A 25,496-nucleotide genomic window follows, 5' to 3' on the forward strand; every position below is an offset into this window, starting at 1 on the left:
TATTATTATTATTATTATTATTATTATTATTATTATTATTACTGTATTATTCATCTGTAAACATATGACAGTACCTTGTGACGTGAAATTAGATACCGTACTTGTTTAAGCGATCTTTGGAAGTCAACACTGTATTTTTCCTCAATTTACTACAACGCAGAGCAACTTGTTCCATGTGTTGCATTCATGTACAATCACGTTCATAAGTAAGGCTACACATGTGATCGTGTTGTCTGCTGTAGTGCTCACTGCTGACGTAAAATGTAACTTTTCCTCCTTCTGCCGGATGCACTGAAGAGAATTGGGTCAGATAGTGGTGAAATAGTGTAGTTCCATATCCGACCAGCACTGGACGATACAATAGACAACACGTATACATGTGTATCTGCACGTGGGTGTTAGAGGGGTTATGCGAAAAGTGTGGACCATCAGTGAACTTTTGAGCTGGTGATTATGCCCAGATCGTAAGGAGTGTGATGAGAGGCATGTAAATTGGACCACTATAAATCACAGTTATTAAATGCAAGGTCTCACCGTTATTTGGACAGAGGCAACTTTGGTACTGATGCCTCCAACCTGTAGCTACCAAATGTGCGCATGTTCGTTTATATAGCTATTTCAGGTAAAAATAAAAAGTAGACTCGTGGAAGCATTAATGTGATGTACAGTTACTGGCAGTAATATCGTTCCATTCTTTTTTTAGGCGAACCATTATGATACGCTTATAATTATGATATTCTGGAAGAGTGTTAGGTTTCGAAGATCGCCGTACTAGGTTTCAAAAGTTATTACTCACCATCTCGTTTTTTATGGTCAGGGAGCAGATCAGTATTTATGTCCGCAGCTGTATATGAAATACCTAACTCAGATCATTAATATTCTGGTGGCATCCCTTGTGGTGACATCCCACCGGCTGTAATTGTGTCTCATATTCTCCCCTCCTCCTCCTCCTCCTCCTCCTGCCCCCTCTTCTCTCTCCCGTTTCTCCCTCTGTGTTCTTCCTAACTTCTTTACTTTTTCCTTTCACCGTTTTCCCTGTCCTCTACCAATCTCCTTTTTTTTTTTTTCCCTTTCTCCATCTCTTTCTTCCTCACTTATTATTCTTCCCCATTTCTGTTTCGCTTATCTTCATTTCCTTCCCTCGCCATCCATTCCCATCCTCATTCTCCTGATCTCTCGTTTAGTTGTTAATTTTGTCTTTTTTTCTTAATTTTTTCCCTCCTCGATTCTCTTGGCTTGTGCCCCCCTCCTACCCTTTCTGCTCTTCTTCTTCCTGCACTTTCATATTTTCCTCCTTCACTGTCTTCTCTTACTCCTCTTTTTTCCCTTCTCTTCCTCCTCCACTCTCTGTTCCTCCTCCCCCACGTACTGTGCTTCTGTTCCTCCCCCTCTTCTCTTTTTTCCCATTCTCTGCCCTCTTTCTCCCTCTTTCGCATTCTCATTCTCCTCCTCCTCCTATCCCCCTGCACTTTTCTCTTTCTTCTCCTCGTTTTGTTCTGTGCCACTCTCTTCTCCTCTCTTCCTTTCATCTCAGTTTTTCACTCATCCCATCTCTTCCTTCTTTTCTCCCATGTCCTCTTTCCCCCAACTCTGCTCTTCCTCTCTAGTAGCATCTTCCACTCTTAGATGTCCAGTTCAGGAGAGAGAGAGAGAGAGAGAGTGTTGAATTCTGCCGACACCAAAGAGGAATAAAAAGATAATAAATAAAAGTGAATCTGGGTGTAATAATGAAGATAAATACCTGAGAAAAAGGTGATACATATCCTCTCAATCCGAGGAACCTACGGCCCCATCTCTCCTCCCCACAGACCTACCCATCCCCACAGACATACTCATCCCCACAGACCTACCCATCCCCACAGACCTACCTCATCCGCAGACTTACCCATCCTCACAGACCTATCCATCCCCACAGACCTACCTCATCCGCAGACTTACCCATCCTCACAGACCTATCCTTCTCCACAAACTTACATTATCCACAGACTTACCCTTCCCATAGACCTACCTTTCCCCCACAGACCTATCTTTCCCCCACAGACTTGCCTTTCCCCACAGACAACCCTTCCCCGCAGACCTAACCTTCCGCACAGACCTACCCTTCCCCACAGACCTTCCCTTCCCATCAGACCAACCCTTCCCCATAGACCTACCCTTTCCCCGCAGATCTACCCTTCCCCACAGACGTATCCATCCCCACAGATCTACCTTTCCCCCACAGACCCACTTTTCTCTTACAGACCTGCCTTTCTCCCACAGACCTATCTTTCCCCCACAGACCAATCTTTCCCCCACAGACCAATTTTTTCCCCACAGACCAATTTTTTCCCCACAGACCTTTTCCCACAGACCTACCTCTTCCTCACAGACCAACCCTTTTTCCACAGATCTACTCTTCCCCACAGACCCTTTCCCCACAGACCTACCCTGCTCAGCCGTACTAACATCCTTTGTTGTGATACGCTGCATATGCCTCAAGGGACTGCTCTTTCTCCCACGCCCCTCCCATCCTCTCCCACTCCCCTCCCATCCTCTCCCACTCCCCTTCCATCCTCTCCCACTCCCCTTCCATCCTCTCCCACTCCCCTCCCATCCTCTCCCACTCCCCTCCCATCCTCTCCCACTCCCCTCCCATCCTCTCCCACTCCCCTCCCATCCTCTCCCACTCCCCTCCCTTCCTCTCCCACTCTGCTCCTTCCTCGACGTTTTCTCATCCCTCGTATTCCCTTCCCTCCTCGTCTTTATCATCTCCTTTCCACTCCCATCTCAAATAATCCCTCTTCCCTCCCTCTCACTTCGTCTCCCATTGATTTCAGTCTCTCTTCCTTCCCTCTTACTGCTTTTCCCACCCCTTTCACACATTTGTCCCTGTTATTCTCCCTCCCATCCCTCCTAATCCTTCTGTCCTCTCTCCTAATCCTTCTCTCCTTCCTTCCCCATCCTTTTCGTTCTTTCTCCCATCCTTCCTAATCTTTCATCCCCCTCCCCATTTTATTCCCTTTTCCTTCCAGTCCTTCCTTCCACCCATCCAATCCATCTCTCAACCCTTCTGCTCTCCTTCCTTTTATTTTGTCAAGCTGTCTCGAGCTCGCGGAGTAGTTTTGTTAGGTGTAATGTTCTCTGCAACATACAGCCTCGAAAGGACCAACAGGTATGCTGCTGTTTGCTGTCCTTTGTACTCCTTTCCATCCCTTCCACCCCCGTGCCCTTTCCCTTCCCTACCTGTCATTTCTTCTCCCCTCCGAGCTCTACTTCGTCCCTCCCCTCTCCTTCCCCCCATCTCCACCCTCTCCCCCCTCCAAACCTTCCCACGTTTCTTTCTTACGATATTAGAGAGAGAGAGAGAGAGAGAGAGAGAGAGAGAGAGTGAGGTTTCATTTTTCCTCCTGAAATTTTCATTGCATGATGCTGTATTCTTTGTAGGTTTCATTTACAGATGTACAAGGGCCCCGTTATTTACAAGTGTCTGTTTGCAAGCCCCCGTTATCCGATTCCGTAACTATTTCGCTTATTTACAGGTTTAACGCACGTGCCTCGTTATTCAATATCTCGTAAATTTGCATTTTTTTTAAGTTATATTTTACAACCAGCCCTTTATCTGGTGTGGTGGTGGCGGTGGTAGTAGTAGTAGTAGTAGTATAGTGGTAGTGGTAGTACTCGTAGTAATGTTAGTGGTGGTAGTGGTGGCAATGGCCGTATGAGTAGTGGTGGTATGAGTAGTGGTGGTGGTGGTAGCAGTAGTGATGGTGGTGGAGGTAGTGGCAATGATGGCCAGTGGTAGTAGAGGTGGTGGTGGTGACGATGGTGGTAGTGGTGGTGGTGGTGGTTGTAGTAGTAGTAGTAGTAGTAGTAGTAGTGGTGGTGGTGGTGGTGGTGGTGGTACAAGAGTTACTACCCTCGTGTTAAAGGGAACATGCCCGGGTGAAAGGCACGCTCCTCAATGGGTGGGGGAGAGGGGGATTAAGGGGATGGAGAGAGAGAGAGAGAGAGAGAGAGAGAGAGAGAGAGAGAGAGTTCTAGAAGTAGAGAACGTTTTCTGTGTGTGTGTGTGTGCTCTTTCGTTTGCTCTTCTGTGCGTGCCTCTGTGTGTGCGTGTGTATGCGTTGTTTGCATGACTATGTATATATGTATGCAAGTGTGTATATAAAGGAAAGCACTGTTCAGTTAGAGGTTGAACAGTGTGACAGGGAGCTATCTCATGTTGTCAGCGGATATCCTGGCTTTTAACTAGCTGGGTTCCATTTTATCGTAGACGTTGTGTAAATAAATGAAGCAGTGATATGTTTTTACACACACACACACACACACACACACACACACACACACACACACACACACACACACACACACACACACACACACACACACACACACACACACCCACACGTCCTCTACTTCTAGAACTCTCTCTCTCTCTCTCTCTCTCTCTCTCTCTCTCTTTCTCTCTCTCTCTCAGGGTAGCACCATAATCTATCAATGGTCCGTTAAACCCGTAGGATTTTATTATGATCCAAGTTATACACAGTTAAACATAAATGATAATATAATTCGCATTTTTGGACCAAGAAATCAAACGGAGTCATTATAATTTCAAGGTAATATTTTGATTTTTTTTTTTGAGGTTAATGAAAGGTGATTTATTAAGTAGTATTTTGAAAGCAGTGTCTTGAAAATTAATGTTCGTGGTAATATTTTGAGTGTAATATTTTAAGGGTCATGTCTTGAAGTTAATGTGTTGTGTATTTCTCTTTTCAGGTGAGTTGTGTAGAGGACAGGACAGCATGGTGATGTGTGGTAAGGCGCAGTGTGATGTGATGGTGAGGTGAGGTGAGAGTGCTTGGTGTTGTGATGGCGTTTTGATAGTGTGTGGTGAGGGAATTTAATGGTAACTGGTGTGTTGTGATTTGTGTGTGGTAAGGTGTGATTGTGTATGTGTGTGTGTTATCATCCACTCAAAGGTTCTCCACAAGCAGATGTATAATTTTAGGATAGTCGTGTGAAGTTATTGAGAATACACTAAAAATGACGTCGCAGGATGTAAGGGTTTTAATGCCAAATACTACCAACTAGATCAGAAGACTAAAGCCAGAATCGAACACCCCTTTGAGGATAGTTCTAGATGGACGGGATTAGATTTTAAGCCAGAGATTGCCCCTATTGGATTAGATTTTAAGGCGAAGATTGCCCCCTAGAAAGTCGTAGTTAGGATAAATAGTGGGATAAATAAAAGCTTGAGTTTGGGAAGGAGTTATGGACAGAGGATCATGACAGTCGGTGGAGAATATTTATGATGAAAACTTAATTTAAAAATAGAGACGCTTACGAGTATACGGAATGTGTGTGTTGGGAGGGGATGTTTTTTGTTTACCTAAGTTGTTTAAGTTGATAGACGTTTGCAGGGTTCAGGGACCAGTCAGAGGACATTTGCAAAGTAGATAATAGTTCGTTTGTTACCAGTATTATCCATCATCCCCTTTTGACCCCTCAGGAGCGTAGGGATCCCGTGCTAGGCCACTCAGTCCCGACATTTAAGGCGAGAATGACCAGCCTCACTTCTCCCTGAAAGGCATTATGTGAGGAATAAAACCCGGCCGTCCCTCGTGAAAAACTCTCATGCTCTTAATCCGGTTGGAGCGCGTTTGTCAGTTGGTTACATGACTACCACCCAGCTTAGTAAATGGTTTCTTCGATTACAGGGAACGTTTGGATAATCACCAAGTATAGTCACGTAAAAGCAGCACTACATCAAGTTAGTGAATGGTGAGCGTCTCCACGTTACATACCGTAAGAGTAAAGCCATAACTTATACTGCTTATTTGATGATCAAGTGTATTTAGATAGGAGGGTTGATCTGACTAATTACTAAGCAGATGCATTCGTACTTCATAACTAAGGCTTATCAGATTTCATGCAACTACGACATAGTATTCAAGTTGTGAGATTTACCCAATTCCGTCAGATAAAAACAAACACTGCAGTAGGCAAATGTTTAGGAGGGTTCTTGGAGTAGGATGGAATGTATGTTATGGAAGGTCATCCAGAGATTTATCTCTTTTTAATATCAACAGTTTGTACCAGTGATTCACAAGAAGATATTAGGTGTAATAAGCAAAGTGAATCGCCGATGAAGAGGTGTTAGGGTACCAGAATACGTCACCAAGGGAGAGGTGTTGTGAAATCTACAAAGCCAGTTTTAGGACCGCCCCTTATATGATGACTCCGAGTAGGCAACTGAATACAGTATCTGGCATTTCTGACCATTTCGTTGTAGACACCCTTTTTATATATTTTGTTTTGCAACTCGTTGGTCTAATGGGTTAAGGCGCTCCAGCTGGATGTGGCCCATAATGGATGATATGTCAGGAATGTTTGGAGTTTTATTACTCGCATAATGCCAGTCACAGGATGGAATTGGTTAAGGGAAATTGTTTCTGACTCCGTCAGTTCAAAATGTTTCGTCAGAGTTAACCATTTCGACTGTAGGCAGGAAGAATAAACTTAAAAACAAGAGAATAAAACTATATATATATATATATATATATATATATATATATATGCACACTTCATACCAATGAAGAGGTAAACTTCCCGTGAGAGATGTCAGTCTTTTCAGTCTCAGTCCCGGCCAGTCAGGTTCTTTCCGTGGATGTATTGTAAGTTGCTGTGAGAAATAATTTGGCTGTGAAACGTTTGGTGGGTTTGTGTTGAACAGTCCATCTGGGTCGCAAAGACGTACTGAATTGTGTTGGTGACTAAATTATATATCAAATTAATATCGAGGAAAATAAAAAAGCAAAACAAAAAGCAAATGGCCGTAATTCGTCAAACTGCTTTTGTTGGAGGGCTGGGATGGGGTAATGGAGGTGGGGGTCACCGTCCCTGCCCTTGTCCACCGGGTTGCACCACTTGTTGGAAGAGGACCCGCAGTGGGCGCGTCTACGGGTCGCGGTGTCCCTGCACTGTCCACACCACGGGGCCCACACCAGTGGGCTACTACCCCGTGACCCCCATCAGCCCCTCCACACCCATCATCCCCTCTGAACCCAAGGCTCCTACCAGCTCCTTCCCCTTTGAACCCAAGGCTGCTGCCAGCTCCATCCCATTTGAACCCAACCCTGTTACCAGCTCCTTGCCCTTTGAACCCAAGGATGCCACCGGCTCCTACATCTTTGAACCCAAAGCCTCTGGCGGCTTCACTCCCACTGAACTCGTCGGAACCACAGCCTCCACCACCGCCGACTCCTTGACTGCCTCTCTGCCCATCACGGCGTGGTGGCTGATCGGCCTGGTGTTGGTGTTGACGGCGGCGGTGCTGGTGATGATGGTGGGCGTCCCCAAGCTGGTCTGGCTGAAATATCTGACGGAAAGTCCCATCCTGGCACGGGTGACACCAACGGATGATCCGACACCGGCATCCGTTGAGACCTGGTGGGGGGGTTGGACCATGACATTGAGGGTGTGGCCTACCATCAGCATGTCGTTTATGAAGAACGTTTTGTCTGCCTCAATGGCACTCTTGAGCGGCCGCTATTGAAGCAGCACAACCCCTCCCGCTGCCTGATCCCAGTAACGCCACAGACTAACGTCTGATCTGTGCTCTTTAGTTCCTTGGGCAGCTCAGCTGACTGTGCTCAGTCCTCTGTGCCGACCAGACCTTTGGGCAGCTCAGGCCTTTGTTCTCTCTCCATAAAAACAAATAAACTAATTGATAATAACAATAGCAGAACACCGTAAAATTGTCCAAGGACAGTTTTGATAAAGAAAAACTTCCCACAGCCATTGCCTATTAGAAGCCGATTTATAAAGGGACCTTGAGGTAAAGGTCACTGATCTTGTGGATGTCACTTTAGGTAATCACAGTCTATAAATCCACCAAGTTTGGTGGCTCTAGCTTTTATCCTTCATGGAAAATTAGGAGACATTCGGAATATCGTTTTTTTTTTTTTTTTTTTTTTGCCCCAGGCTTTCTCAGAAAATAATATACCGATTGGAACCATACTCCCGGCCTGCGTCCGCCTTAAGGCTGCTCTGAAGTCATATTAATTCATTCTTTATCTAATCCAGTGTTGCCCCATTAGGAGTGTAGGAGTCCGCGGCTAGGCAAATTGGTCCTGGCATTTAAGATGAGAGTGACCAGTCTCACTCATTCCTGAGTGGCATTACTTGAGCAATAAACTCGAACCACCCCTTGGATATAAATCTGCACCGGCTTAATCCAACTGGAATCCCGTAATTACCCACTAAACCACCAGGCGCCGTAATTTGGTTATATGGTTACCACCCAGCGGAGTAAATCGTTTCCTGGTGCACAGGAAACCATTTGGGTTATCACTCAGTGTAGAGTCACCCATAGGCAGAAGGAAGAGGAAAGAAAGAAGAGGAAAGAAGGAAGGAAAGAAAGAGAGAATAGGAAAGAAGGAAGGAAGAGAGGAAAGGACAGGCATCCAAGAGCAGCACTACATCGAGTGAGTGGATGGTTAAATTTCAGCCTCTTAGCTTGAGCGGTTCTTGAGATAGCGTGGCTCAATCACGTTTCTGTGTTCCAGATAATATCCGGAGATCCGATTGACGGATTGCCACCATACTGTTTTTGGCCAAAAGAAGCGGACAGTCGTCCGACTAAGTTGACCAAGTTTGAAGGCTGTAGGCCAAAATAATAGCCTTTGAAATACCTCTTTTTTTAATATACGGTAAGTAATAATAATAATAAAAATAATAATAATAATAATAATAATAATAATGTTGACAAAACCAAGCAAACTTCCCATAGAGATGCGGGTTATTTTATGTAACTGAATGATAGAAGGAGGCGAAATTATGGCTTATCATCCTTCACATAGCATTTCTTGACTAGCATCAAATTTGTGTGTTAAACTCTTATTTTCTTGTATATTTATTTTAAAATTCGTTTTCCGCCAGCTGCAAGAGGGTTAACCTTCTCACAGTCGGGACAACTCTAGTATTATTCTTTGTCTTGTACAGGACGATTTTGTTCATCTGAGAGGGTGTCAAACGATAGAGAGTAACCGGGTGAAGGTGATGGTATTGCTTCCTGAACACTGCACCCTTCCACAGCACTTCTTCGCGACTAGCATAGTTTTCTAGCGTTAATGCTGTGATATTTGTGGTGTGCGATCTAACTTGGCCCAGATTTTCGTCTCTGCTCCTCATTTCACGCTGCTCAGTGGCAAAAAGACAGTGCTACAGCTCTACACTTTCGATAGCACTTCTTCGTGATCAGCATAGTTTTCTAGCGTTTGTGGTGTTTGGTAGCTATACGGTTTTCACTCTAACATGGCTCAGAGTTTTCCTCCTTTTGTACCATATTACACGCACGGTAGCTCAGTGGCAGAATAATAATGCAACAGCCCTACACCCTTTCTGTAGCACTTCTTCGTGACTAGCATGAATTTTCTATCGTTATTTTTTTTCTTTGCCCAGGTTTTCGTTCTTTTGTAGTTTAGTTCACGTAGCTCAGTGACAGAAGACAGCATTACAGTTCTGTACCCTCTCCATAGCACTTCTTCGTGACTAGCATCATTTTCTAGCATTAATGTTGTGGTTTTTGTGGTATACGGATTGTTACTCTTACTTGGTCCAGATTTTCTTCCCTTTGTAGCTTACTTCACGTACCGTAGCTCAGTGGCATGCAAAAGGCAGTGCTACAGCTCTACACCCTTTCCATAGCACTTCTTCGTGACTAGCATCATTTTTTTTTTTTTTTGCGTAATCTATCATCACCACTCAGCATTCAGGAGGGAGAGATAGCAGTTGTTATAGTCGTGGTTAATCTCAGCAGCCCGAGGACGTCTCTCTCTCTCTCTCTCTCTCTCTCTCTCTCTCTCTCTCTCTCTCTCTCTCTCTCTACCGCGTATCTTTTTCCTTCCTCCCTCTCATCAGTTACCGGTGTCAGATCAGTTTCTCTGTCTCTGTCTGTCTGTCTGTCTGTCTGTCTCTCTCTCTCTCTCTCTCTCTCTCTCTCTCTCCTCTTTGTGTCTATATCTCTTGGTCTCAGTCACTCCAGGTATCGAGGAAATGCTTGTATAGGCAAAGTGAAAGCAGGAAAAGAGAATGAGAGAGAGTGAGCTATCTCTCTTTATTTCTCCTCCCTCACCGAACACTCCCGCTGCTTTAACCTGCTGCGTAGCCCACTTCCTGCACGTGTGGTGTGACGTGGTGTGGTGTGGTATGCTGTGGTGTTACGTGAGGTGGTGTGGTGTGGTGCAGTATGCTGGTGTGGTTGTGTGGTGTGATGCAGTGTGGTAAGGAGTGGTGTATTATAGTTTTTTTGTGGTGTATGATTGTGTGCTGTGACGTGGTGTGGTATAGGTCGGCGCGTGGTGGTGTGGGTGTGGTTGTATGGAGTGGTGTAGTAGCGAGATGCACGGTGGTGTGTGTTTTGATGTGTGGTGTTGGTGGTTTGGATGTGGCGTCCGTAGTTTTGTCGTCTGTAGTTTTGTTGTGAGCTGTGATGTAGGGCATTGTGTGATGGTGTGTGTTGTTTGGTGTGGGGCATGGTGTAGACGGTACCGTATCTGGTGGTGGTGGTGGTGGTGGTGTGTGTGTGTGTGTGTGTGTGTGTGTGTGTGTGTGTGTGTGTGTGTGTGTGTGTGTATTTTGTGTTGTGTGGAGGTTTTATATGGTGTTGTGGTGTGCTGTTGGTTGTGGTTGTGTGGTGTGGTGGTGTGTTATAGTGTGATGTGTAGGGTGTGATGTTGTGAGTTATATTGGTGTCGTATGATGTGGTGTGAAATTTGTGCTTTAATGAACTGGTGAAGTGGTGTGGAGTGTAACTTGTGCTGATGTGTGCTTGGCTGTGGTGTGATGGCGAGGAATGTACAATAGTGTGATGTGATGTGAGTGTGTGAAGCATAATGTGCTCTGGGGTTTGGTGTTACGGTGTGATGTAGTGTTGTAAAGTCGAATGTATGCTGTATTGTGGTGTGTGGGGTGTGGTGAGTGATGTGGTATGTTTGTGTAAAGTGTAATGTACGCTGTGGTGTGGTGTGGTGGTAAGGAGTGTGATGTGTGCTGCCAGTGGTGGTGGTGAGTGATGTGGTGTGTTTTATCTTACCATCTCTTATCAGGCTACTTGGTTTCCTTCTCTCTCCTCTTCCTCTCGCCCTTCCTCTCTACGCTTTCCTCTTCCACATCTCCTCACCCAGTTTCAGTCCTCACTCTCTTGCCGTCTCCCTCTCATTTGCCTTCCCCACTACCCTACTTCCTTCCTCTTCTCTCCCTCTTTCCTCCTTTCTTTCCCTGTACACTCCCTTTCACTTCCCACTCATTTTCTACACTTCCCTCCTGGGCGTACAGTACTTTACTCTTCTCTCCCTTTTTGTCCCACCGTTCATGATTACTTTCTTCTTCCGTATTTTCCTGTATTTTCATCCCTCTCACTTCCTTCTTCGTCGCTCACATTTCACTTCTCCTCTCTCTTCCCTTTTCCCAGGTTTCCTTCTCTTCCTTCCACTTCCTCCTCCTTCTCCCCCATCCTTCTTCCCCTCCCCTTTCCTCTCCCCACCCTCGTCCTCCCACCTCCCCCTCCCCTACTGTCTGCGTCCCTCCCTACATCTCCCTCTCCCTATCTCCTCCTCCTATTCCTCTGTCTGTCTGTCTTTCTGTCTGTCTCTCTCTGTCTCTATCTGTCTGTCTGTCTGTCTGTCTGTCTGTCTGTCTGTCTGTCTCTCTCTCTCTCTCTCTCTCTCTCTCTCTCTCTCTCTCTCTCTCATAAAGCAAAACTTACCTCACATATTGCCACTCGACCAAAGGAGATCTTTGGTCAGTCTGCTAGAGTGAAGTGTTCCTTTTAGTGGGGTTTTGAACAGAGAGACGGTGGTATAAGAGTAGTAATGTAGGTGGCATGATTGGTATAGACTGTGGAATAAGTGGTATATATGGATGATGGTGTAGATGGTGGGGAAGAGTCTAATGTAAGTGAAGGTGATGGCATCAGGAGGTGGTGTAGACCTAAGTGGTGGTGGTGTGGTGGTGTAGGTGGTATACGTGATGAAGTTAGTTGATGTAAGATATGGTTGGTATGATGTGGTGGTGTAGGTTGGCAGTGGTATAGATGCTGGTGTGAACTGTAGTGCAGCCTTTGCGTTGTGATTAGCAGGTGTTGTTGGTGGTATTATTATAAACGGTGTAGACGGTGTTGTGGTATGGTGATGCATGTGTTCGTGTCAATATGTGGTGTGTGTTGGTATGAGGAGGTGGTGTAGGTGATACTGGTATAAAGTATATATACGGTGGTGTAAGTGGTGTGGTGGTGTGGGTGATGGTATAAATCTGTGGTGTGTGTTGGTATGAGGTGGTGGTGTAGAGGTGGTTTAGAGTATATATAGACTGATGTAAGTGGTATGATGTTCGTAGTGGTGTGGTGGTGTGGATGTGGTGTAGATGGTACCGGGTACTGGTATAGCTTGTACCGTATAGACTGTGGTGTAAATGGTAGGATGGCGTAGGTGGTGGTGTGACTATGTGGTGTTCTGGTATGAGGAGGTGGTGTTGTGGTAGTAGTGGTGTTCCAGGTGTAGGGATGGTCGGTACAAGCACCTTTGAACTTTAGGAACTCTCTCTCTCTCTCTCTCTCTCTCTCTCTGACGACAACATCCCGCCTAAGCTCAGTGACGTAGTTCTTCTTGCTATTTCCTGTCAGTTTTGGTCAGCTTTGGAGTGCGTTGTAGCAGTGAAGGGATTGATGTGAAAGTTGTTGGTAGTTGTGGTTGTGGTTATGAAGGTAGTGGTAGATGTGGAAGTTGTTGGTAGTTGTGGTTGTGGTTATGAAGGTAGTGGTAGTTGTTGATAGTTATGGTTGTAGGTATGAAGATAGTGGTAGATGTGAAAGTTGTTGGTAGTTGTGGTTATGAAGCTAGTGATAGTTTTGTTTTAAGTGGTAAATGTCATAGGTATAGGGTAGTTGTGGTTGTAGGTGGTAGTTACAAAGGTAGTGTGATAGTATTTACGAGCGAGGGCGAAGCCCTCTCGAGTCTTTGTCATGTAGTGGCATTTCCTCACATATGAGCGGCCCGACTCGGCCCGGCCTGACCGTAATGCTTTTGAGACGCTTATATCTCAGCAGCCACAGGACCGATCCCGGCGTGGTTTGTACCTTATGATAGTCCATTTTTTAAAAGAGATGTTTTTGACAGGTTTTATCATACCCCGGCGGTGCACGTGACACGTGATAAGTGCAGCTTTTTGAAAATCTTCAGAAGAGGGCCGCAGACCAGACAGTTTGTCATAAAGACATGAAACTTGGTAGGTAGAGAGTCATCATTATACACTAGGTATCCTAGGGGTGTAAGGCGACATTTCAATGCATTTCGATTTAAATGACTTCGCTCGTACCTCGCCGACAAAGACGTTTTACTAGTAGGTAGTAGGTGGTTGTTACAGAGATTGGTGATAGGTATAGAGTGCAGTAGTAGTAGGTCAGCAGTGGTAGGTTGAAGGTGCAATATTTGTAGTCGTTGTAGTTAGTAGTTTCAGTCGTAGTTGTGGTTGTAGGTGGTAGTTGTAGAAGAGGTGGTGGTAACTCGCGGTAGCAGTTGTAGGCCCGGTTATTGTAGGGAGCCGTTGTTGGTTGGTTGTGATTGTAAATTCGTGGTAGAGGAGTTGGGAGCAGTTGGCAGGATGAGCAGGGTATTTTAGTGGTGGAGGTAGGTGTGGTAGGCAGGATGTGTAGGGTAGGTTAGTTATGGTGGAAGGTGTGGTAGCATTGCTGGTTGGTAGGATGTGTAGGGTAGGCTGTTGATGGTGGTGGATTTGTTAAGTAGGGTATCCTATTAGTGGTTGTGGTAGGTAGGATGTAGGTAGGGTAGGCTAGTAGTGGTAGTAGGTTTGGTAGGTAGGATTTAAGTAGGGTTTGCTAGTACTGAGTTTGGTAGGTAGGATGTGTACGGTAGGGTAGGCTTGTTGTGGTGGTGGTGGTGGGTGTGGTAGGTCTCTCCGCTTTAATACTATCCTGTGTGGTGGTGCAGGTGTTGTCTTGTGGTGAACACCTGTCTTCTCACATCTCATTCCATTTACGTCTCTTCCTATCTGCCACTTATCAGGTTATTTCTGATCCATTATATCTGGGGCCACAATTTATTTATTTCAGTACAACTACCGTTACGTAATTTTGTTAATGTTTTCTTACTCCTACAGCTGTTGTTGATAATTTTTACTTATTTTTATTATAACAGTTTTTTTTTGTTAATATATCTTACTTCCTGCAACTTTCTTTTTAAATATTTTATGAAGTTTTAAATTCCAGCAACTTCTTTTATTTCTTCTGTATAATTCCTAGCCATTAACAAACATACACTAGTGATTCGCTCTCAGCCGAATCATATCGTCTGGCGTTATCCTTGATAGACTAGAGTTGTCACAGTTGTTACAGGGTTATTGGTGACAATCTTAACATTTTCAAGCTCCTGTGATTCACTCTCAGCTCACTTAAATAGCCTGGCATTAGCTCTGCTGGAATAGAATACTGGAGTTGTCCTGACCACTAGAGGGTTAGTTACCTCAACTTCAGTTACTTTCTCCTGTAGATTGCAGCCAGACTTTTCATTTGCTCAGTAATTTACATAAAGGATAGCCTGTGTGCCACAGAATACCCCTTCATCATTTCTTTTTCGTCAGTGTTTTCTTGACAGTAAAGCTAGAGAATACGAAGTAGGCTGCTTGTGTTATGTGGAAATTGGTGAGGTCATCCTTTAATTGTCGGGAAACGTACAGTCTACGAAGAAAATTGTTTAACATTTCATCTTTTGCTTCGTAACTTCCTCTACTGGCTGATAATCCTAAACTGAGAGAGGCTTGGTATGTTTCTTTGCGCTTCACCTCTTGTGTTTCCCACTTTCCTCTACTGGCCAGTATTACTAAGCTGAGAGAAGGTTGGTATGTTTCTCTACCCTTAGATGACTCTCTTTGATATGATACTCGTACGTCAGGGAGGAAAGTGACGGACATGCCATGGGTGTGAATTAGACGTACCGGAGGCGAACTTTTTACCTTGATTGTGTCGGTATTGCTTACTGGGAATTGTGGTGTTGCATAGTGGTTGTGTGTAGGGGTGCAGTTACGGTGTTATGATGCTGTAGTGGTGATATATTGAGTTGGAGGTGTAGTTGTTATGGTGTGGTGAAGGCTTGGCTATGGTGTTGATTGTGATGAATGGTTATTACAGTATTTGCCGCGAGTTGTTTATGTTGTGCAGTGATTCTTTGTATTATTGCGAGGATACACTTTCGGTGATATACAGATATGATGTTGGTTGTGGTAAAAGTTTGTTTTGTGCTGGGAGTTGTGCTGTTGTGTAGCAGTTGTGCATAAATTAGTAGTTGTACTGTGATGGTGATGATGCACTTGTGATTGTATACAGATGTGGTGTTGATTGTGGTGTAAGGCTCTTGTGGTCGTGTGTGTTCTAGCTGCAGTGTGATGGTGATGATGCAAGAGTGGTGAAATAAAGAGTTGGCCCGCAGCTGTGAAAGTCAGTGAGATTTGATGACTCGTATCAGAAATGTAAAAAAAGGTCTACGGAATTTGCAACCCATATTTGTATAAGTTTGGCTGATTTTTTTTTTTTTTTTTTTTTTAAATAAATAACTGCAGTAGTCTTCATCATTTTAATTTTGGTGATAATATGTGAGTTAAACTTTTAGTAAAATACATATTCCTTTACTGATGAACAAAAATGTTATCCCCTTCAGTCTAATGACGTATTTTATATATCATTCATTCTCTTTCCAGACGATTTTTTCCTCTTTGGACAGGCTTCTCGAACTGGATGGATTAAATAACATTCTATTAAATTGCCTTTCCCTTCATCCTCTACTGTGAGTTTTAGCTCCTCTATGGCATTTTAAATGTTGATATCCTCGCTCTGGCCTCAGGTTCATCTTGACGTGAACCTGGTGGACTGCAGACTGAAGCTGCCATTTGCCTGCAGTCCACATCCTCCCGTCGGGGGTGGGGAGGAAGTAGAGGCTTGGTTGTAATGTGCCACCACGTGACAACGTCTCTATCTTCAGCACCAATTTTTATCTTGCTACCTTAATATTTCATTCAGCTTAGGAAGAGAAGTCAGGTTGTAATGGGGTTAATGGAGAATGTTTCTTACCCCGTTGCTCGAATTGTAAATGGTTTCTAGAGGAATTAAATGGTGTCAAGGTAGCAAGGATAAAAAGATGTGGGAATACAGTAGGTGTAATACAGTATATTGTTTTAAAGTAGCAAGAATAAGAAAATGGGAATAATTGTAATATGCTGTTTAAAAGTGGGAATAATAATAAAAAAGAAAATAGTTGGATTAGTTGTAGAGATAGTTGCAACCTCAGGCTCATCCGAAACGTGAACTCGGTGAACTGAAGCCTGAAGTTTTGTCCTCTTCCTGCGGTCCACCATCCCTCTTTTCGTGGGATAGGGAGGGTGTTGAGGGGATGCTTGTGTAACCGGACAGCAGAGCCACCACATGAAGGGGCTAATACCTCGTTGTGAAGGGGTGATAGGTGCTTATCTAACTTCTCTGGTTACAAAAGTTTATCAGAAGCTCAATGAAATCGTCTGAGGGTAGCAAGGATAAAAAATAAATCACTCAATTGAAGGCGTTAAGTGATATCTATTGAAGGGGTTAAGGAGGAGTGCTATATCTGACCCCTTCCATTTCGAAAAGTTTCTCCAGAGCTGAATGAAATCGTCTGAAGGTAGCAGGAGTAAAGAAATTAAAATTACCTAAATGGACTCAAGGTGTTAGATGTAATAGAAGAGGTTAGTAAATAGTGAATCTGGTCTCCAAAGCTGAGTAAAATCGTCTAAAGCTAGCGAGAAAGAATGAAAGCCACGTGATTGGATTGACGGGGTGATTGATGTGGCAATTGCTCGGCTGTTAGTATGGTGTGTCTCAGTTTGGCTTCGTTGTGTTTGATTCATACCAGTGTTGTGTGTGTGTGTGTGTGTGTGTGTGTGTGTGTGTGTGTGTGTGTGTGAGAGAGAGAGAGAGAGAGAGAGAGAGAGAGAGAGAGAGAATAGTATATTTTATGCCCTGGCCTCTCCCAGTCGACTAACCCCACCCTTGCGTCCCCTCCACGTCATGTTAGTATTGGAATGTTAGTTTTGTTAATATTTCAGCGAAGTACATAAGGGCGGTGGGGTAGCGAGGGGTAGGCTGTCTCCCCCAGTTCGCTTCACACGGCATTGGGAAGAAGAATCTGATGATGATGGTGATGATGATGATGATGATGATGATTGAGAATAGGAGCGATTATCGATGACAACTGCATGTACACACACAGGTACACGCACGCACGCGCGCACACACACACACACACACACACACACACACACACACACACACACACACACACACACACACACACACACACACACACACACACACACACACACACACACACACACACACTATCTCTCTCTCTCTCTCTCTCTCTCCCGTATTCATTATGTATACATGCACAAGATTGAATTATTCATATCGTGTGTTTACTTGTATCTGTGTGTGTGTGTGTGTGTGTGTGTGTGTGTGTGTGTGTGTGTGTGTGTGTGTGTGTGTGCGTGCGCGCGCTCATCCAAGGGAATGAATTATATGTACACCACATTAATTCATACAGGTTAGTCTCTCTCTCTCTCTCTCTCTCTCTCTCTCTCTCTCTCTCTCTCTCTCATTATGCATGCTTATGACTGAATTATGCATGTTTACAATTACTATGTTTTCTATACGTTTGCATATGTATGTGTGTGTGTGTGTGTGTGTGTGTGTGTGCGCGCGTGCATGTGTGAGCGCGCGTGTGTGTGTGTGTGTAAACAAGGGAGCCCCAAACATCTTAATTATTGGTATATCGACCTCCTCTTTCTTCTCACCGTGCCTCCGCCTGCGCATTCTCCTCTTCATGGGTTGACTGACGGCATGCATTACCACCACCGCCTCGCTGGTTTGTTTCGGTTAGAGTATTTTAGATTGGCCTGGTTTGGGTATGTGTTTAAGGAAATAAGAGTAGTGCCAGTTTAAGGAAATAACGAGTAGTGCCAAAAGCCTGTAGCTTGTCCACCATATTTTGGTTGGGATTTGCGTAATTTTGCAGCTTATTTCTTGTTATTCAGAATATATGTTATCTTTTTCGTGACTAGTATCGTATTGTATTATTTCTTTAGTATAGCTTAACATTCAAGATGGAGAGAAGTTAATTTTAGGCGAAGTTAAAATGACAGAATATAAAGTTAAGATATGATCTATTTTTGGGAGGGTGACGAATGTCATCATAATAAAGAAAAAAAGACGTCCACACTTTAACGACATGAAACTGACATCTTGTTGTCGTGAATGCTGAGTTGTAACAAGAGATTAACCCTTGATTATGGCAGCAGTCAGGAAGAAGTGTTATAGAAAGAATGTGGTGCTGTATTCTGTGTGTGTGTGTGTGTGTGTGTGTGTGTGTGTGTGTGTGTGTGTGTGTGTGTGTGTGTGTGTGTGTGAAGTGAGCTGCGGGAAATAAACTGTAAAAAGACTAAAATCTCCTCCAAGTTACGGTGGCGGAAGTTTGATGGAGACAGTGGAAAGGTATAAACAAGGTAGCGACAACGATCAGTTCAGTTCTCCGCAGAGAGGAAAAAGATGGCAGACTTCCTTTCGTAATATCACAGATACTGAGTGGACGGACATGGGATCAATGTAGGTTTATTTATTTAGCCTATTTACTTTTTTATATATATATATATATATATATATATATATATATATATATATATATATATATATATATATATATATATATATATATTACTTCTGACATATTCTGTTCCCAATTGTTGTTGTGGCTTCAATTCTGGTAGTTCCATTTTTTTTTTTATTCTTTTTCATGAAGCAGGAATAAGGGGAGGGAGAGAGAAAAAGTGAGTGCAAGAAACTGGTTAGCGAGAACTATTTTGTACACTTACGCGTAACTCCCTGTTACTGATGAAATAACGTTTAGTTTGGTCTTCCTTCATACCTGATGGATGAGCAACCAGACTGCCTTTATAGAAGTAAAAGAATGAAACACGGTCGCTGATTCTGGGGAACATGGATTTTGGAGGTTAACTTAGTGAAACACGAGCGAGAGGAGAGGCATTATTCATGACCGGTTTTGCCAGTCAGCGGTAGATAGATGAGGGAGTATGGGAAATTACAGGTGCGTGAACGATGTATGACAAGGAATAACACCCACGATTTACCCACAGGAACTGTGTTTGTAAGAGTCCATATTAGGAACATCCACCGTGGCGAGACGAAGAATTTATTCCAAACAGATGCAGAGAGGGAGAGAGTTGGGATTTCATCTGCGAGACAGCCCTTGTAAACACACGCACCCCCTCCTCCCCTCCCGCTTCATCCCCTCAACACTGCCGCGCTATGCCTCACATCCAGACTCCCCTTCTCCCCAAGCAAGGTCTAAAAATACACACACTCTTCAGTCCGTTGTTGACCCCACTTCCACGTTCCCTCGCCCTCCAACAGCGCCTGGGCTACTTTCCGCCTGTGTGGGTAAGGTCAAGTTACTGTAGGTCAGGTTGTAATGATGGCGGGCACTGTAGTCTTTCCACTTCCATTTTAACGACCTAAAATTGCCATCTGTCCCTCATGAATGTGAGCCGTAATATAAGATTAAACCTAGAATATGGTACTGTACTCTCTTTGCTTTAACTTGGCCTAAAATTGTCATCTCGCCATCATAAATGCTGAGTTTTAGGAATAGTTTAGAGCTAGAATATATTACTTGCTACAAAGAAGTGCCATTTGATAGGATATACTGTAGAGCAACAGTATTGTCTTTTCCTGCCACTGACTTACGTGAAATAAGCAGCAAAAAGACGAAAATTTGAGCCAAGTTAGAGTACAATGAGTATAGTCATGCAGATTGCTGTGGAAAGATAGTGAAACCATATTATTGTATTATTATGCCATTGAGCTAAAGGATTAAGCCACGAAAGGGCGAAAGTCTTGATCAGGTTAAAGTGAACGAACCCTAGCGCCCTCATTACGTGATCATTTCTTGAATTAGTTAAAATGGAGGACTGCCACTATGCTAAGCCGTATGGAATAAACCTGCAATACGCATGGACATTATTGTTTTTTCTGCACGAATGCTTGATTTTCAAATTATGGTCCATTGTGTGTGTGTGTGTGTGTGTGTGTGTGTGTGTGTGTGTGTGTGTGTGTGTGTGTGTGTGTGTGTGTGTGTGTGCGTGCGTGCGTGCGTGCGTGCGTGCGCGCGCTTGCGCCCTCAAAACTTGTTGACTTGCTTCCTTGTGTATGAATTGTGAATGCATGTTGGTGGCGCCTATGTGACTGTATGTGTTATAAGAGTGGGTGTACTGTGCTGTATATGTCTGAATGTGTGTCTGGCAGTAAAAATGAAAATGCGTGTAGCGAGTGAGGAAATGTATACTGTATATATAGTTCTTTTTCCTGAACTTGACCTAGGTGATTGTCCATTTGCAGATATTTTCACATACCTCTGTTGCAGAATAATATTGTGGCTCTGCATTCTTTCTATAGCATTTTCGTGACTAGCATCGTATTGTAGTGTTAATCAGTTTTACACCTCAGTATTCGAAGTGAAGAGATGACAGTATTAGGCCGGGTGTAAGTGAAAAGGGTGTAGTTGGTATGATTGGGTCCGTAGCTGGGAAATATGGCGTGTTTACTGATCATTACTGTGTTTATATACCATTAGATTCTGGCTGATGAACGGGTGCGGGTGACGTAATAAACCCATAGCAGAAGACAGCAGTGGTACCTCCCTCTCTCTCTCTCTCTCCATACATATCGAACAGCACATTACATCACACCACAGCACAAAACACCATATCACATCAGTCACATCACGCTGCTTTACATCGCATTACATTACATTACATTGCATCCCATTACACATCCGTCACATCAGACCACACATCACATCATATCACGCATTACACTCCATTCCATTCCATTCCATTCCACTACGTAGGACATATTGAACGTCACTGATCACAGCACATACAGTACAGATCACCACATCACATAATTCATCACATTACACCCCCCCCACAGAGAGAGAGAGAGAGAGAGAGAGAGAGAGAGAGAGAGAGAGCGCCAGTCTGTAGGTATGTGTTAGAATATTAGGAGAGTGTTTACAGAGACGGTGTGTGTGTGTGTGTGTGTGTGTGTGTGTGTGTGAGAGAGAGAGAGAGAGAGAGAGAGAGAGAGAGAGAGAGAGAGAGCTGGGCGGTATTTTTCCATTTTTTTAGCCTGGCTCCTGAGGCTGAGCGGGAATTATGAATGAGACTGCTCTCTCTCTGTCTGTCTGTCTGTCTCTGTCTGTCTGTCTGTCTGTCTCTCTCTCTCTCATATATATATATATATATATATATATATATATATATATATATATATATATATATATATATATATATACTATGTACCGTATATACTGTATATACTGTCTGTATAGCTCTCTTTATCAGTCATTCAGTCAGGGAACCAAACAGTCAGTTAGTCAGTCTTTCAGTCAGTCAGGCTTAACTATTTGTCCATATCTCTCTGTCTGTCTGTATGTTAATATCTCCATCTGTCCATCTATTCATACATTCCAATTTTTTTATCTTTCTATCTGTCCATACATCTATCAATTTATGTATTCATGTGTCAGAGTGAGCGGAGGATGTGAAATCGATCACATTCACAATGTGCACTCACCCTGTCAGAAAATTTCATTATAATTCATAAATAATCATAATTTCTACAACAGGCGCAACTAGAGGTGGAAATAATGAGTGGCTGATTTTATGGCAATGAGATTTCAGAGTAATATGTGAAGTGATGATTGAGGTGATGACTGATAGAGACGACTGAGATTGTTATTTATTAGTGGTGAAATGTCGCCCTTGTAATGAGTGATGGATATTGGTAATGACCTGTTATGTCTGTGATGATTTAAAAAGTGCAGTGATGAGTGAGATGAGTGACAAATTAAGAGAGTGACAATTTAGTGGTGATGTGTCAAACTTGTAATGAGTGGAGAGTGTTTGTGATGTTTTTATTATTATGTGTGTGTGTGTGTGTGTGTGTGTGTGTGTGTGTGTATGTGTGTGTGTGTGTGTGTGTGTGTGTGTATGTGTGTGTGTGTGTGTGTGTATCTTTTCCGTATATTTTTGCTGCCACCAAACGATTTTATTCAACTTAAAAGAGAGCGTCATGGCAGTGAAGGAGGGAGTGAAGGCTGTAACTAACCCCTCTAGGTCGAAAAATTTATTCTGAGATGAGACAGGGCTGAGAAGGGGTGAGGCAGGGATGAGGAAGGGGTGAGGCGTGGATGAGGAAGGGGTTTCAGGCAGGGATGAGGATGGGGTGAGGCAAAGATGAGAAGAGGTGAGGCAGAGATGAGGAAGGGGTGAGGCGGGGATGAGGAAAGGGTGAGACAGGGCAGAAGAAGGTGTGAGGCAGGGATAAGGATGAGATGAGGATGAGGTGAGGCAGAGATGAGGATAGGTTGAGGCAGGAGTAAGGATGGGATGAGGCAGGGATGAGGAAGGGTTAGGCAGGGTTAGTGAGACAGAACTGAGTCAAGGAGGATGAGGACGCATGGTTAAGGCAAGGGTTAGGCAGAGATAAGACAAAACTGAAGCAGGACTGAAACGGCGAACAAAAAAAAAATCAAGAAAATAACAGGCTAGGCAGGCAGGATTGAGGCAGGGTGAGGCAGAACTGAGGCTGGATGCTGAAGACAGATGAATGACGCAGGAATAAGGTACCGTAACTGTTAGGCAGAGAAAAGTCGAAATAGAAGCAGATTTGTAACAGGAAAAAAAAAAAAATCAAGGAAAAAAGAAAACAGGTGAGGCAGGCAGGGTGAGGCAGGGTTGAGACAGGGTTAGGCGGGTCGATGAAGCCACTGCAGGGTGACCAAGCCTGACTCACAGAACCCCTTGAAGGTTTTGAAGAGGCAGGAGGAGGAGGGGAAACGTCTTGTGTGTGTGTGTGTGTGTGTGTGTGTGTGTGTGTGTGTGTGTGTTTGCGTTCACGAGCCTTTCTGTCTCTCTGTCCAGGTATGTGTGCATGTAAGTGTGTATGCATGCATGTCCTTGTGTATCAGGTGTATGTTGAGTTTTGCATGTGTACTTGTATGTCTGCGTATGTTTTGTATGTATCAGATGTGATGTAAAGAGAGTAAAAGATGTTAGTACCAAACTTTAGATCGTGTGTGTGTGTGTGTGTGTGTGTGTGTGTGTGTGTGTGTGTGTGTGTGTGTGTGTGTGGAGGTATATTAAAGCTCTGATGTGCCCTGTAGAGAAGATAAAGGAAGGTAGTTTTTATAACTGTATGCTTTGAAGTTGGGAGATGAATGAAGAGAGGCAGATCTTGAGAGAGAGAGAGAGAGAGAGAGAGAGAGAGAGAGAGAGAGAGAGAGAGGGGAAGCAGTTAAACAGATTTGAGGGAGATTTGAGGTTAAGTCATGATACGGCAATGCCACTCAACCCTTTCAACCTGAGATTTTTTTTCTGTTCTTAGTGCTTCCAGATTATCGTAGTTTAGGAGGAGAAAGGAGACTGGAGACTATCTAATCCCTTCATTTGAAAAAGCCGCTCTAAGGTGAATGATGTATGGAGGTAACAAAAATGAATTATAAAAAATGTCACTTGGTGAAAAGGTTAAACATTTTTTTTTTTTTTTTATTGGCCTGCGACCCCCACCTCCACCTATCTCTACTCCGACCGTTACCCTTACCCACTACCTCTACCTCTATCCCAATCCCTATCCATGCCTCCAACCCCCACCTTTACCTTTACCCCTATCCCAGCCCCCCTCTCTGTTCCCTTTCCCCTACCCTTACCCACATTCATACCCCCTACCAGGCCTATCCCACCCCATTCCATACCCCTAGAAGAGCCGATCTTGACTCAGCGACCCCACTCTTTCCTCCTCCTATTAAGTCTATTGATTTTATTACTGGTACCGTTTTAAACAATAAGCCTCTTGTGATTCTGGCCAATACAATCGTCTAGGGGTCTGTGGAGGAGAATACTGCACTTGTTCCTACCATGAAAGGGTTAATGGTATCGGTATTAACACTCTCGGGCTTTTCTACTCACCCAGCTGAATAAAATCGTCCGGTGTTGGAGAAAATAAAGTACTTCCTCCTCCAACTTTAGTCAGTATCTCCTCTATTTGGGTGACGTTGGCTTTTGTGCTGTGACGTCAGGTGCGGGGGAGAGTCAGGCTGATGATAGTAAATTGGTAGATGGAGGGAGGTGAATGGAAAGGAAATAAGATGGTAGATGATGAGGTTGGGCTCTTTTGGTGGTGGTGGTGAGGTAGATATGAGGTGATGAGGGAGGCAGGTTATGATATTAAATTGGCAGAAGATGAAGGGAGGTGTGTGGAAAATTAATTTGGTGGTGGGTGATGAGGTTGAGGTAGATATGAGATGATTAATAACGGGTGAGGTACATGGTAAGGCGGACTGTTAGTATCGGTGTCGAATGCATGACAGTAATATGTAGAAACTGAAGGGAGGTGAGTGGAAAATTAATTTGGTGGTGATGGTGGTGGTAATTTAGACATAGATGGGGAGGTGATGAGGGAGACATAATGATTGTACTGTAATTTGGTGATAGATAAAGAAAGATAAGTGGAACGTAAATATGGTGGTGGATAGTGAAGTTGGGTAGTATTGAGGTTGAGGTGGCTTTGAGATGAGTAAGAATGTGAGGCAAATGGTAAGGCGAACAGTTGGTAAGGGAGTCAGGTTGATATTAGTAATTTTGTCGAAGATGAAGGGAGGTGAGTGGAAGATCAATTTGGTGGTGGATGATAAGGTTGGGTGGTGGTGGTGTGTGGGGGGGACAAATATAAGATTAGCAGATGGCGTGGGAGGGAGTTGGTGATGACAGATTAATTGAAGATGAAAGGAGGTGAGTGGAAAATAAATTTGGTGGTGGATGATAAGGTTGGGCGGTGGTGGTGGTGTTGGTGGGGGTAAATATAAGATTAGCGGATGGCAAGGGAGGCAGGAGATGATGAGAAAGTGATTGAAGATGAAGGGAGGTGATTGGAAAGGAAATATGCTGGTGGATGGTTTGATGGAGGGATGATGGTGGTGGTGGGTGGGGAGTAGTAGTAGTAGTAGTGTAGGCCCGGTGTGAGTTATAGAAAGTGTTTATTAAAGGTTTAAAAATACGAGACATATGCTGTAGGTGCTATTTGGCAGATATCAATAGGATACCTGTATTATATTGTGTACCAGTTCGATTTTTTAGGTGAATTTCCCTTTAAACGTTCTCTGTGATACCTCCAGCTCTCCATTTTCTTTCCTTACTACTTTCTCTGTATTTTAAGAGGGATACTGTTTACTTTATCTTGAGTTGGTAACAGTTAACATATTTTCTCAGTTAACACAGAGTGATATTGACAAGCTCAGTTGCCTCCCATTATTTCCATGGGCGGATCCAGGTGTGTTGCGTATGCT

This window comes from Coenobita brevimanus, chromosome 70 (genome assembly GCF_032717465.1).
Source record: "Coenobita brevimanus isolate Jiangsu-jjx chromosome 70, ASM3271746v2, whole genome shotgun sequence".
NCBI classification, from domain to species: domain Eukaryota; kingdom Metazoa; phylum Arthropoda; class Malacostraca; order Decapoda; family Coenobitidae; genus Coenobita; species Coenobita brevimanus.